At 27.2% G+C, this 15257-nt stretch overlaps 1 protein-coding gene across 2 annotated transcripts in view; it reads right to left on the bottom strand.

Annotated features, from left to right (window-relative positions):
* LOC117174334 (calcitonin gene-related peptide type 1 receptor-like) overlaps nucleotides 1-14634 on the bottom strand; it is a 748751-nt gene extending 734117 nt beyond the window's left edge. Inside the window, exons 1-2 of one of the 2 annotated variants that reach the window (XM_033363359.1) lie at nucleotides 14548-14634; nucleotides 13912-14332 (exon numbers count right to left, since the gene is read on the bottom strand). The gene's annotated coding sequence lies outside the window, so the exon portion shown is untranslated. Of the gene's footprint in view, nucleotides 1-13911; nucleotides 14419-14547 lie in introns of those variants that run through there. The other variant, XM_033363358.1, reaches the window with a different exon arrangement.
* Between the last annotated feature and the right edge of the window lie 623 nt (nucleotides 14635-15257).

The raw sequence follows: 15257 nt of genomic DNA, 5'->3' as shown, positions 1-15257 counted from the left end.
TTCTTGAAATTTTTAGCTTTTTGCCCACTTTTTACTCAGAGTTAGTTAATATTTTATTTAATATAGCAAAAATAATTGTTTAAACAACTTATTATTGTTTCTCTTTTTTTTTCAAGAATTGAAATACAAAGTTGCGGTTTTTTCAAGAATTTTTCAGTTTTTGCCCACTTTTCAAGTGAAGTAAGTTAATTAATTATTTAAAGTTAACTAAATTAACTGTTAATTAATTTATTATTATTATTCGATTACAACAATACTACAAATCTGCGGTTTTTTCTGAAATTTACAACTCTTATACGACTTTTTACGTAGTAAAGTAATAAATACTACAAGTCAACATACATAGCTGCTTAAACAATTTATAATTGTTTGTAACTATCTTCTTTCAGATAAGTTCTAAAAAGTTGCAGTTTGTTCGGAACTCCTAAACATTTTGTCCACTTTTTATTTACTAAAGTAATAATTAATGCAAGTTAATAAACATTATTATTTAAATAGTCGATAATTATTTATAACTACACTCTTAGAGTAATGCTAGAAAGTTTCTTTTTCTGAATTCTTTAGCTTTGCTGTGACTTTTCAGTTATGAAAAAATAATAAGTGAACCTTAAAATTTCCAAAAAAATTGGAACTTTCCAGCACTTATCAAAGAGTACCAATAATACAATGTTTAGACAACTATTTTCTTGATAGGTTTACTTTTAAGTGAAGAGAATATTATTAATAATCATAATAATTAATTGTTTGAAAAATAATTTTTGTTAACAAAATAATTACTTCCCTATAATTGAAAAATGGACAAAAAATTTGATAATTCAGGAAAAATGCAAATATCTAGTATTAATATTAAAGAAGATAGATATAAACAATGATAATACGTTTAAACAAATATATTTGCCATATTAAAATAAATAATAAAAACTCAATTAAAGTGAAAAGTGGGCAAAACTGAAAACTACAGAAAAAACCGCATTTGTAGCATTGCTTAAAGACAATATTATGAACAATAATAAATTCTTTAAGCAATCATGATCAATCTAATCTAAGAGAAAATTGCTAAAAACAATATTAAATTGATTAAACAATTTATTTAAACATCTAATTATTATTATAAAGTAGTAATTCATGTATTAGAAATTATTTTCGTTGAAAAAACTGCAAAAAAATCATAATTAGCGCTAAAAACTCGCAAAAGCCATTTTTTCACTCATGGGTTTTCCTTAGGACCCCATAAGACTGAATTATGGGGGTAATATTCAAAAAGTAATATTTTATTTATATTCTGTTCATTATGATCATAAATCTGAGTTAAAAATTCAATTAATTGTTAAAAATTGCTTGTCTTTTGTTGAAAATTCGACTTTCATTGCAAAAATAATTATCTTCTTGTTTCTAAATTCATCTTTTAGTTGAAAATTTAACTATTTTGTTGAAAGTTAATTTTTGTTTGTTAAAAATTAAACTTTCGGGCTAAAAAATAAATTTTTTGATTTTTAGTTGAAAATTAAGTTTTTTCGTTAAAATTGAACAATTTTGTTGCAAATTCGTTTCTTTGTCGAAACCTAATAGATAATTGTTATCATTTCATTTTGTATTGAAAATTCGACTTGTTAGGTAGAAATTGAATATTTTTATTTTAAAATTGATCTCTTTAGAGGAAAATTGTACTATTTTGATGAAAGTTTTTTTATCAACTCAAGATGTAACTATTCCATTTTTTTGTTTTAATTTCATCCTTTTTCTTTAAAAAACAACTATTCGGTTGAAACAGCATGTATTTTGTTGAAAACTTTTATTTTCTTTAGAAAATTAATCATTTTTATTTAACCAATTTTTCTTTCGTGAAAAATGTAACTATTTATTTAAAAATACGGTGTATTTTGTTAAAAAATCGTCTTTTTGTTAGAAAATTGTTCTTCTTGGTTAAAATTTATCTTTTTAAATAGAAATTTGCCTAATTGGTTGAAAGTTAACGTGTTTTCTTGGAAATTTAACTTTTTTATTAAAAAATAAATGGAAGGAAAAGGGAAAGGAAAAGAAGAAGGGATAAATAGCAGGGAGAGGGAGAAGGAGATGGAGAGGAGGGAGAGGGGACGGAGAGTAAATAAAAATCCATCCTGGCTTCAACCACTCTCATTTGGTCTAGATCTACAAAATATTTTATTTAAATATTTTCAAAAAGCTTCAATACAGATCTTTCTCACGTTTTGACGTTTTATGCGTATATTATATGTGTATATTATAGTTAATCTTATTCAAAACATTTGATTGCTCATCTCGAATTTTGAGACGACGAGATATTTCGTTTTAAAATACTAAAATTACTACAGTTATTGTTAGAGTTAAGAAATAAAAATACTGAAGTAAAAACTTTTTAACTTTTTTGCACTTACTACGATTGTCAATTAAACACAATCTAAACCATGTTTTAGGCTACGGTTGTAGTTCCTGCTCTGACCAGCTCTGACAATTTAAACCTAGGAGAACGAATTACCGTTGTCGACCGTGTCGAATTGAATGTAGTTTGCTTTACTTTTATTTACCACGGGAAACACGTACAGGGATTTTATTGTCGTCGATTTTGCTTTCGAACATGAGGGTGTCGCGTGTAAGAATTCAGGCCAAAGGCAATCTGCTCACTAACAAATAAGGGTTAAAAATTGCTGCAATTTTTTTCGTCCGATCAGTTCCTTGAAATATAGGAGGAAACAAAGTTTTGAATTTATTTATTTTTTACGAATATTTTCTTTATGGAAATTTAAAAGCTTTTGAGTTGATACAAACTTAAGGATTGGAGTAAAAGTGTTTTTATATTCTTCAGTAAAGGCTTTTTGAACGGAAATTAACTTGTCTATGTTGTTTGCATCACACTGCACACTATCCGCTCTACCGCAATTTAATTAGATCCTCTTTGGCATGCAATACCTTCTCACAGTTCCTGCAACGATGGACATTATAACTGATACGTAACTCATAAAAACGTGTTTCAAAGCTTCAAGTTATTTTTTCTCCAGAAAATATAACGAGGTATTGAATAAGGAAAATAAAATTTTACATAATATTTTAATGTCTACAAAACAAATTTAAACTGTTTTCCCCATTTGTAAAGTAAAACTGATTTATTATCATATTTAAAATATTTTATTTCAGAACAAGTCAAAGACAGCGGCCATGAGTTTACCCTCTTCTTACACTTTCCCCTTTACCCTCCTCCCGTTAACGAGTCTCACTTACTCATCCCTCTTACCTCTTTTACTTCAACTTTTTATTTTATCTTCATTCTTCTCTTTTCTCCCTTGTCCATCCAACTTTCCCTTCACCCTCCTCAATAACCCATTCTTCATCCATCTTTCCATTCTGCATCTATCTTCCGCTTTCCCTTTTCATTTCCTTTTTCCTTTCTTTTCCCTTTCTCTTTCTATGTCACTGCCTTAGTCCCTGTGCCTGTCCGTTTCCCTTTTCCTATCCGTTACCATTTCCCTTTCACTCCACCCTTCATTTTTCTCGTTTTCCTTGTGCCTTGTTCTTTCCCTTTCGCCTTTTTCTACTCCTTTAACTTTCTCTCCAGCCTCTTTCTTCTTCACCCTTTCCCACCCTTCTCTTTTCTTCCTCATCTTATTTCCTTTTTGTAAATTCTTTAATTCCCCTCTCCTATTTTCTTTCCATTTCCCTTCCCTTTCCCTTTTAAAAAAAAATTGTTTTTAACAAATTACATGCACTTTGAGCCTCATAGTTAATTTTTTGAATAAACAATATGAATTTACAAGAAGCAATGGAATAGTAACATATTGAGTTAAAAAAATTAATGTACAAAAGATTTATTTCCTAGCTTCTTTCTCTCTTTCTCTTTTTTTTCTCTTTTTTATCCACATTTCCCTTTACCAGTCCCTATCCCTGTCGTTTTTCATTTTCCTTTATCTTCCTCCCCGTCCGACTATTTTCCACTTTCCCTTTCTCTTTCGCATTTCCCTTTCCCTGCCATTATCACTGCCACGTCCCTATCCTTTTACCCCGTCCTTTCCTCTGTGCCTGTTTCTATCCATTTCTCTTTCCATTTCCATTTCCCTTTTTCTCCAACATTATTTTTCTAGCTTTCCCTGCCGCGTTTCCCTTTCTTTTTCTCTTTCGTCTTTAGCTTCTCCTTTCCTTCCACTCTTTCCTTGTGTTCTTTCTCCCTTCTCGCTTCTTCCTGTTCTCATCTGCCATATCTCTTCACTCTCATCTGCCTCCCCTCCTCATAACTCTCTTCAACATTTTTACCCTTGTCCTTCCCCCATACCCCTCTCCTGACTCGACCAACCCCTTTCAGTTCTTCCCCAGCCCCTCTCACCAACACCCTTTTCTTTTTGCTTTATCACTTTTCCATCACTTTCAACAAAATAGTATAATAGTTTAATAAATAATTAAACTAAAATAAATTAGATAAATAGGGTAATAGTTTTTCCAATAAAAAACATGAATTTTTAACGTACAATAAAAAATGCAAAAAAAAAATAGTTGAATTTTTTTAAAGTAATTAAATTATCAACAAAATAGCTGATTTTCTAATTAAATTTTTGAATATTGAGCACTTACAAACATCAATTTTTAATCAAACATTAGAATTTTGAAACGAAAAATATTGAATTTCTACTAAAAACAGTTCCATTTTCAACCAAATAGTTAAATTAGTAAGCCAAAAAGACAAATATTCAACAAAACAACTAACTTGGCAATAAAACAGTTTAATTTTCAACTATGATGATAAATTTTGCAACAATAAAATGAATTTTCAACAAAAAAGTTCAACCAAGTAGTTATATTCACAATGAAAAAATTAAATTTTAACGAAAAATATAATAGGGGCTATCTTAAGCAAAAGAAGATTTTTAAAATCACAGTTAAATTTAATCGAAGAAGATCAAATTCTCAAGAAAAAGAAACGTAATAATTGATATTTCAACCAATAAATATTTTAATCCTAAAAAACAGTAAATTCAACCAAAAAATACGAATTCTTAAAAAAATTGTTGAATTTGAACCAAGAAATGGATTTTAAATAAAATATTTAAATCCACAACCAAAACAAAATATTTTGTAATCAAAAGATTGCGTTTTTAACAATAAAAAATATAAATAATTAACCAAAATTTGTGAATTTTCATTCTATAAAAATGTTTCGTTTAAGCAGAAATGATGAATTTTCATTTAAAAATGTAACAATTAAACTTTCTTCTAAACACGATTAATTTTCACCAAAAAATCGCATATTAAAATTTTCAGTCAAAAAAATTAATTCCCAAATAAAAAAAACAGAACGTTCAAGAAAATATTTCACTTTTCAGCCAAAAACTCAATTTTCAATAAAGTAAATCAATTTTCAAACAGAAATTATGACTTATCAAAATATTTCACTCCTCAAGCAGTATATTGAATGTTTAATATAGTAGATCGCTTTTCAAACAGAAATGATAAAATTTCAATGAAAAATGCAACATTGGAATTTTCAACTGGACACGATCAATTTTCAGCCAAAATTTGTTTATTTAAAATTTGATTTAAAAAAATTAATACTCAACTAAAAAAAAAATGTTAACAAAATATTTCACTCCTCAACTAGTAAATTGAATGTTTAATAAAGTAGATTGGTTTTCAAACAAAAATAATAAATTCTCAATTGAAAATTCAACAATTAAATTTTCAACTAAATACAATCAATTTTTTGGCCAAAAATCGTTTATTTAAATTTTCAGTCCACAAAATTAATTCCTGACTAAAAAAAAATAAGTTTCAATCAAATACTACAATCTATAACCAGTGAATTGAGTGTTTGATAAGGAAGATCAATTTTCAAACAGAAATGTTGAATTATCAATGAAAAATGTAATAGTTGAATTTTTAACTATAGACGATTAATATTTATGTAAAAATCGTTTTTTCAAATTCGTAGTCAAAAAAATTAATTCCCAATTTAAAAAAAAAAAACTTTTAACCAAATATTCCAATCTACCACCGAAGATTGGAATTTTAACCAGAAGAGATAAACCATAAAAAAGGGAAGTTTCCTCAAACCCGGGGGATAAAATAATTTTATAATTAAGGGGAAACGAGAGGAACATGGAAAAGAGCGTGAAGTCTCTACTTTCAATTTAGATGATTCATTTGTAAAATAAGATCAGTAATTATTATTTCTTGAAGCATTACGAAAATTTGTTATTCACATTCATATTGCTATTATAAATAAAAGAACTTTAATTTATTTGAAAAATTCAAGATTAGAGAATAGAGAAAAGAAATTAACATGATTACGCTGGGTCTTGCATTATTAAGAAGACAGTGTGATTGAAATTTATGGTTCTCCAGTTCTTGCTTTTCAAATATATATCTATATATCATGCACTAGTTTACTTCCTGCACTTAGTCATTATTAAAATTATATGTCTATAATTGCCAGAAAAAATAAATAATAATTATATAAAAAATTGAACTCTAACAAAAAATTCCTTCGAAATATTTGACTGTAACCATTTTAAGTTTGAGACATTAATTAATAAGAATAATGATAATCATAATAATAAATATAAATATATAAATAAAATAATAATAAAAAATGCTGACATTTCACCGAACTAAAGAGACAAATTTAAGGAAATAAAAAAATTGATATTGCGAGATATAAATTTAAAATTACTAAAAAAAAAAAAATTCCTGCGATGCTCGGAAAAGTACTGGAAATTGGTGCAACCTTTGAACAATATTTCATTTGATGATATTCCGGGGTATGACACATGTTTCACGTACTGTTGGAGCGAATCTTCACATAAATTTAATTTCAGAGAAAGGCGATCCTTCTGTAAAATTGTCCTAGATCTATAAATTTCTTCTTTTAATAAAATATTGGAAAACACTTTTCTCCATTTTCGCTTTCCTTTTTCATTCCCTTTTCCCTGTTCCCAATTACTTATTCCCTATTCTCTATTTTCAATTCCCTATTTTATATTCCCTATTCCCAATTTCCTATTCTATATTGTCTGTTTCTACATCCCTTTTCCCCTTCTATATTGCCTGTTCCCTATTCCCTATTCTATATTTAATGTTTCCTATTCCCTATTATATATTCCCTATTTCCGATTCCCTACTCACTATTATAAATTCGCTATTCAATGTTCCATATTTACTATTCTCTACTCTATATTCTGTATTCTATGTTTGACATTTTCTATATATAATATCCTATTTCCTATTTCCAATCTTCTATTCGACTTATCCCCTATTCTATATTCCCTATTATAAGTTCTTCATTCACCTTTCCTTTCTTATTTTGGATTAATTATTTTATATTCTATATTCTGCAATATATATTCTCTATTCCATATTATACATTCCATAATCCATATTCCATATTATATAATACACATCTTTTATTTTATATTCCACATGATTTATTCGATATTCCCTATTTCTTTTTCCCTATTCCACACTCCAGAATCGATAATCCGTATTTCCTATTTAATCTTCCCTATTCCCCATTTCCTATTTTATATTCAATATGATTTAATCCATATTTTGTATCCTATTGTATATATTTTCTATTCCATATTTCGTAATCCATATTCTCTATTCTATGTTCCCTATTCACCTCTCCTTTCATTTTCATTTAACTATTCCATATTGTATATTCTATGTGCTTTATTTCCTATTTTTATTCTAATGCATATATTCCCTATTCCATATTCCTTATTCCATATTCCATAATATATATTTCCTATTCTATGTTCCCTATTTACTTATCCTGCCATTTCCCTTTAACTATTTCAAATCTCCTATTTAATATTTTATATTCTTTGTTCTATATTTGCCATATTTTATATTTTATATTCTCGATTCCCCATTCGAGATTCCATATACCCTATTTGTTTTTTCATTTGCCTTTACATATTCCACAAGCCCTATTCTATAATCTTTATGCTATATTCTTTATTCCACGTTCACTATTCTCTAATCATAATTCCGCATTCCCTATTCCCTATGTCATATGCCCTATTTCCTATTTCCAATTTCTAATTCCACATTCCCTATTTCGTATTCCATATTCCCTATTTCCTATTCCTTATTCCCTATTTCCTATTCCTTATTCCCTATTTCCTATTCCACACACTCTACTTGCCCTATTGTCCTCTTCCTATCCGCATTCCCCATTCCTTATTCCCTATACCCCATTCCATCCTTCATTTTCCCTATTTTTTTCTCTTTTCACATTTTCTTCCATTTCCATTTGAGTATTCCCTATTCTCTATTTCATATTCTATATTCTTTATTCTGCATTTTGTGTTCTATTGTATATAATGTTCATGCTTTGTACCATATTCCCTATTTATTATTTCATATTCCATAATCCATACTTCCTGTTCTATATTCCCTATTCCGTATTTGCATTTTCTATACAATTTCCTATTTCCAATTTCCCTATTCCATATTCCATATTCTATATTCTCTGTGAATTATTATCTGTTCCTTTTCCTTTTTCCAAATTTACATTTTCTATTCTCAATTCCATATTCCTTATTTCCTTCCTGCTATTTCCTATTCCCAATTCCAGAATTCATCTTCCCTATTGACTTTCTTTCCCATTTTTTACCTATTCCATATTCTATATTCCCTATCCGATATTCTTCATTCCATTTTCCCTATTCACTATTCCTTATTCAGAATATCGAATAGATTCTATTCCATATTCTGAATTTCCTATTCCTCTATTTCTAATTCCGTATTGCCTATTACTTATTTCCTATCCCCTTTTCCTATTATTTCTCAATCACAAAATGTTGATACCTTCCTCAATTGTTTATTTTATGAATATAGGCTTTTACAGTAAATAATGTATATTCTGTGCGTAGTGTATAGTGTATTCAGTGAACTGAAATGATCAAAAGGAGATGTTGCGACAGGTTGGAGGTGCTCGAGGTACTTTTTTTGCAGTCCATTGAACTGGACAAAATACGCAAGATATCTCCTGAACTCTACTTGACTTACGTTTACAAAAAAAATAATGATAATAATAAAGTGGGAAAATTCATTTTTATGACACATGCATAATTTCAGCCCTTTTTGACGCCTATAAAGCAGGGCTTAAGCTCTGATTTTTAATCCCTAGGTGCTGAAAAGTACTTTTAACTCTCTGAGCCCTAGAGAGTTAGAAGTTTTGTATGAAAGCTTTAAAGTTTGAAAGCTTCTATTAAACAGTTGAACTAACACCACAGTAGCTTCAATCCGCTTTTCATTTACAAGTATTAAAATTTTTTAATAAAACCAACACAAAATATTTCCAGCAACTTAGGTAAATTATTTTTTAATCTTTACTCAAAGTTTGTACAAGATAAAGGAGAACGATAAGAACGAAGAAAAAGATTTTGGCGACAGTCGTTTTTCTTTTTTATTTATGAATTTTCATTCAAAAATTTCCAAATTTTTGCTTATACAAATAATTTCTTATGGACAATTTTAATATTCACCATCACTTTTTAAACCATTTTCATTTATTTAAACAAATGTCATTTAAACAATTATTTATTACCCAAAAATTAAAAAAAATAATCTTATTTTCTAATTGAATATCCTCAAAGAGAAAATTTAAAAAAAAAAAACACATTTTTCTGGATTTCAATTTTCTCTTCCAGAATATTTTATCGTCAAGCTAAATGATTCCTACAGAATTTAAAATAATACTAAGCAATTTTGAAGAATTCCAAAGAATTTATTCGGAATTAAAGGGAATTTTAAGGAATTTATGAGGAATTCCCAAGAATTTTATATTGATTCCAACAAGCTAAAAAATTAGCCTTCTGAAAAATATGCTGGCGTGGAAAATCAAAGAAATCCGGCATATTTTGTTTCACTTTAATTTTCTATCCTAGCATATTTCATCGCCAACGTAATGTAATTCTTGGGAATTAAAAATAATTCCAAGGAATTGTCAAATATTTCAAGGAATTTATGAGGAATTCTAAAGAATTTTAGGTCAATTTTAACAAATTAAAAAATTCTCTGCCTGGCAAATTTCGCCTCCTGAAAAATATGCTGGAATTGAAAATCAAAGCAATCCTGCATATTTTTCAGTACTTTAATTTTCTCTTCCGGCATATTGTATCGCCAACGAAATTTTATACTAATGAATTAAAAACAATTTTAAGGAATTCTGAAGAATTCTAAGTAATAAATGAGAAATTCGAAACAAAATAAGGTCAATTCCAACAAGTCTAAAAATTTGAACCTTTAAAAATATACTGGAATAGATAATCCAAGAATTGGGCATATTTTTCTGAATCTTAATTTTCTCTTCTGGCATATTTTATCATCAACGTAAATGAATCCTACAGAATTAAAAATAATTCCAAAGATTTCTGAAGAATTCCAAGGAATTTATTTCGAATTTTAAGGAATTAATTAGGAATTTTAAGTAATTTATGTGGAATTCCAAAGAATTTTAGTTTGATTTCAACAAGCCAAATGATTTGCTTCTAGAAAAATATGCCAACGCAATTTTATCCCAATGAATTAAAAATAATTTTAGGTCAATTCCAAAAAGTTTAAAAATTCGCATCCTCAAAAATATGCTGGGATAGATAATCCAAGAAATTTGGTAGATTTTTGTGGATTTTAATTTTCTCTTCTGGCATATTTTGTCGGCAACGTAAATTAATTCTACCAAATTTATGCGGAATTTCAAGGAATTGATGTGGAATTCCAAAGAATTTTAGGTCAATTCCAACAAGTTAAAAAATTTGCCTCCTGAAAAATAGACTGGAATGTAAAATCAAAGAAATCCGGCATATTTTCAGAATTTTAATCTTCGCCCACATATTTGATCGTCTATGTAATTATATCCTAAGAAATTCCGAGGAATTTATGATAAATTCCAAAACATTTAATTGCAATTTTAACTAGTTCAAACATCTATTTGTGAAAAGATAGGCCAAAATAAAAAATTGAAGATTAAGTACTATACAAAAAAGCCATTTGTTCCATTATTTCGACTATCTATTAGATATTCGAATAGGTAGATACTTTTTTGTAATAGTTAGAGATTTCTATTCCGCATGATTTTTTCAGAATAATAGTGCGAGCAAAGCATTTTCTTTGATTCCTGGTGTACTAAAAAATTATTAAAATAAAAAAAAATTGTAAATGCAAACTTCAAGTGGTTCGAAAGAGCTCTGTATAATTTCTAAAAATTTTAATGCATTATTTCTAAACAATAAAATTCTAGAGAATGAAATTTTAAGATTTCTTGCATTTTATTAAATTGTAGTAGATTTTTACTGCTTTTAAAAGTTTTGAAGGATTAAAAGAGATTCTAAGATATTTTAAGAGATTAAGAAAACAGATAAAGGGATTTTAAAGCTTTTTTAGGATTTCCAAGCATTTCAAGAGATCTTTAGATGATTAAATTTTGGCCAATAATATTTCTAGAAATTTTAAGGTATTTCAAGGTATTTAATAAGCTTTAAAGGAATTCAATCGTATTTGCAAGGCTTTCAAAGATTTGTATATTTCAATTGTTTTTAGAGAACCTTAAGGAATAAGTTTATATAATTTGTATTTCAGGGCTTTCAAATGATTTCAACTTATTTTAATGGATTTTTAAACATTTTAAGAAATTTCTAGAGAACCTTCAGTATTAAATTAAATTTTATTCCTCAGTATTTCTATGGATTTCAACCATTTCAAGGGATAAGAAAGAAATTAATTTTTTTGAAGAATTATAAATTGTTTTAAACTATTCCCAAGAGTTTCAGTGGAAATTTTTGTTTACCAAAAACTACAATTTCTTGCAGAAATCGACATGTTTTAAAATCTTTTCACGTTTTCGATTATTCTGAAATCTTTTCAAAATTGGTGCCATTTATTAATCAATTTTTCAAAAATCTTTTTGAATATTCTCTTAACATTAATTTTCATAAATTAAAAATGATATAAAATTTGCGAAGCAAACTTAAGGGGTTCTTTTATTCTCAAAACCTATAGAGATCCTTCAAAAGCTCAACAATTTTATTTCGAAATCTTTAAAAATATAAATTCACGTTTTTTAATCTTTTCCAGTTTTAAATTAGGCTTGGACCTTCAAATACTTTTAAAAATCTCATAGACTTGCCTAAATTTTTCCAAATTAATAATTATTTAACTGTTGTTCATGCATCAAAATTTATTCATTTCACTGACATATTAGAACATTTGTTAAATAGAACAATTAAAATTGTGTTGTGCAAAGTTTAAATTTAACATTCGGAAATATTAACGATTCAAGGCTTTCCTTTTCAAAAAATTCAATTTAAAACAGTTTGATTTTTAATATTAAATTTATAATTTCTTATTTGATACAAAAGTGTAATGTTGCTAAATTTTCAAAAAATTGTATTTTTCTCAATTATGGTAAAAATAAATAAATACATAAAATAAATTGATAATAATTTATAAAGTTTTAATTGAAAATTAAATTAAAACTGTTTTTATGACGTCAAACAACCAGATTAAAAAATTTTGAAATTTTAATGGATTTCAATAAATTATCAATCAATTTTAAAGATATCAAGGGAATTACGAGATGGTTGGATTAATTCTTTCAATCTTCACTAAAGATTTTTAAATATGATTTTTTTATTATTACATAATATTACTTGTGTATATTAATTATTATAATGATTATTATATATTCGATAATCAAAGTTAATATTAATATTAATGTTGACTTTGTAATTATTTTTGAATGTTTTTTAAACAAATTTGTTTGTAACAATTGAATGGATTTATAAATAAATTATTTATTTTCTGTGAGTCAAAATGCAATGATTTAAAAGGATGTAAAGTTAAGCTAAGCGGTTACTAAAGACTGAGAAATTGTTATTTAAAAAATGTTTTTTTATTATAGTTAAAGTGAAAATTTCCTCAATAAAAAAATAGAACAGACAAGAATTCCGAGCTGAAGAATTTTCAGAATTCAATTCAATTTAATTTCAGAAAAAATGAAAATCGGAATAAAATTGGAGACTGTTTTTTTTTTTTAAGAAAAAATTTTAATAAAAAATTATTTGACTTATATTTTGAAAAACTCAAAACGCGTTTTCGTTTTTCAAAAAAATCCTTTTATGAACCTTCCTATTAGGCACTCCTCTCGCCGGAAGAAAAAAATACACCAGAATAGAAAATTGTAATCCGGCTTATTTTATCTTCAACGTAATTGAATTATATATAACTACAAAGAATTTCGAAGAATTTATGATAAATTCAAAATAATTCAAGATTAATTCCAAAACAGTTTCAAAATTCATCTTTAAAGAAATATCCCGGAATAGAATATTCGAATCCGGCATGATATGTCGAAAGAGAAAATTAGAATAAGAAAAAATACGCCAGAAGAGAAAATAAAAATTCAGCATTATTAGGTACACATCTCGCCACAAGAGAAGAATATGCCGGAATAGAAAATTTAAATATGGCATATTTTGTCGCGAACGTAATGGAATTCTAAAAGCTCACAAAGAATTCCAAAAAACAAGTTTCAAAATTCATATCCGACAAAATATTCCGGAATGGAAAATTAGTGTACTGAAGATATACCGGTAGATAAATTTAAAACGCGACAAAATGTGCTAGAAGAAAGAATAAAATTGCAGGATTATTAGGTACTCCTCTCTGCGGCAGAGAAAAATATGCCGGGATAGAAAATTTAAATCCGGCATATTTTGTCGTCAATGCAATTGATTTATAAAAAAATCCAAAGAATTTATGATGAATTCGAAAGAATTGAATGTTTATTCAAACAAGTTTCAAAATTCAATTCTGCCAAAATATTTCGAAAGAGAAAATTAAAATGCGACAGAATGTGAGGATATGTGTGAATACAAGACGCCAAAATTTTATTTGTGTAGTAATTACCTGAAATTAATTGAGGTCCAAGAACTTCGTGAAGGTTCCAAGGACGACAATTTAGTTGCACTTCTGATTGATTATAGATCGCGCCGCAAAAACTAAATCGATATTTAATTGTTTTTTTTTTTTTTTGTTTTAATTGTTTTTTTACTATTGGTATGGACAATTCATAAAATTTGTGTGAAAGCTTTTAATAAAAATCCATTCAGAAACTGAATTTATTTTACTCTATAAATAATTCATCATGCAAACAACTGGATATCAATTTTCCAGAAATCTCACTAAATTTTCACACTTTAGAAATAATATGCAGTTATTCCAGAAAGAGCCTGAAAATAAAAAATCTTTCCATCCAATACATAATTTATAAGACCTAATTTCGATTCCGAGTGATTTGAGTTGTCAGGATTTGAAGAAAATTCACGTGCTGAAAATAGACGTATGAAAGTGTTGCAATAAGTTCCCATCCACCACAATTTCTACTGTAAAAATTTAAATTAATTTTTTATATCGAAAATCTTTTCTTTCTTCTGGTTTTGAAAATATTTAAATAAGAACGAATATTTATCTTGACGGAATATTTCTCACTGCCAAAAGTTTAAAACATTTTTTTAAGAAGAGAGAGCAACGCTAAAAGTTTACTTTTCTTTAAACGAAGTGCTTTTTTTATAAAGTTATTTTAGTTTAATTAAAATTCAATTTAGCGACGATATTGCATAAACCATGCGAATAGTTGAACACGCGGTTTACTACTGAATGTCAAAGTCGAAGATCGTATTGTGGAAGCGTGAAATAAAGTGCGCGCGCGCAGCTTTCGAAGTTCAAGTGCGCAAGTTTCTTTGTAGAAAGTACAAATTTTAAAATACGCAACAGAGTTCAAAATATCGATTTTTTCTGAAATTTGGTTTTGGATGTAAAGCGTTTTCTAAAAGAGTGGTATTTTGATTTTACAAATTCAACCGTTTGATTGATTTCTTTTGTTCTTTCTTTACTGAAAAATCTTCCTCGTTTTCTTTTTTTTTCGTTAGAAAACAAATCTTTTTGATTAAAAATTCAGCTATTTATGTAATCATTATTTTATTTTTATATTTTGTTAAAAATCAGTTTTTTCTGGTTTAAAAATTAGTATTCTACCTTAAAATTTAACTATTCTATTTTTGGTAGAAAATTTATCTTCTACAGTTAAAAATTCATCTATGGGACAGAAAATCAATTTTTTTCATTGCAACTTAAATTAATGTGTTTAAAATTATTCCCTTTCATGGAAAATATTAAAAAGGAATTTTCTTGTAGTTGAGAATTGATTTTCTAAACTGTAAATTTAACTATTCCACGATTGGTTATTCATTTTC

Source organism: Belonocnema kinseyi, chromosome 6 (genome assembly GCF_010883055.1).
Source record: "Belonocnema kinseyi isolate 2016_QV_RU_SX_M_011 chromosome 6, B_treatae_v1, whole genome shotgun sequence".
Classification (NCBI taxonomy): Eukaryota; Metazoa; Arthropoda; class Insecta; order Hymenoptera; family Cynipidae; genus Belonocnema; species Belonocnema kinseyi.
Note: the sequence above shows the minus strand (reverse complement) of the source record. Positions and strands in the feature narration are given on the sequence as shown.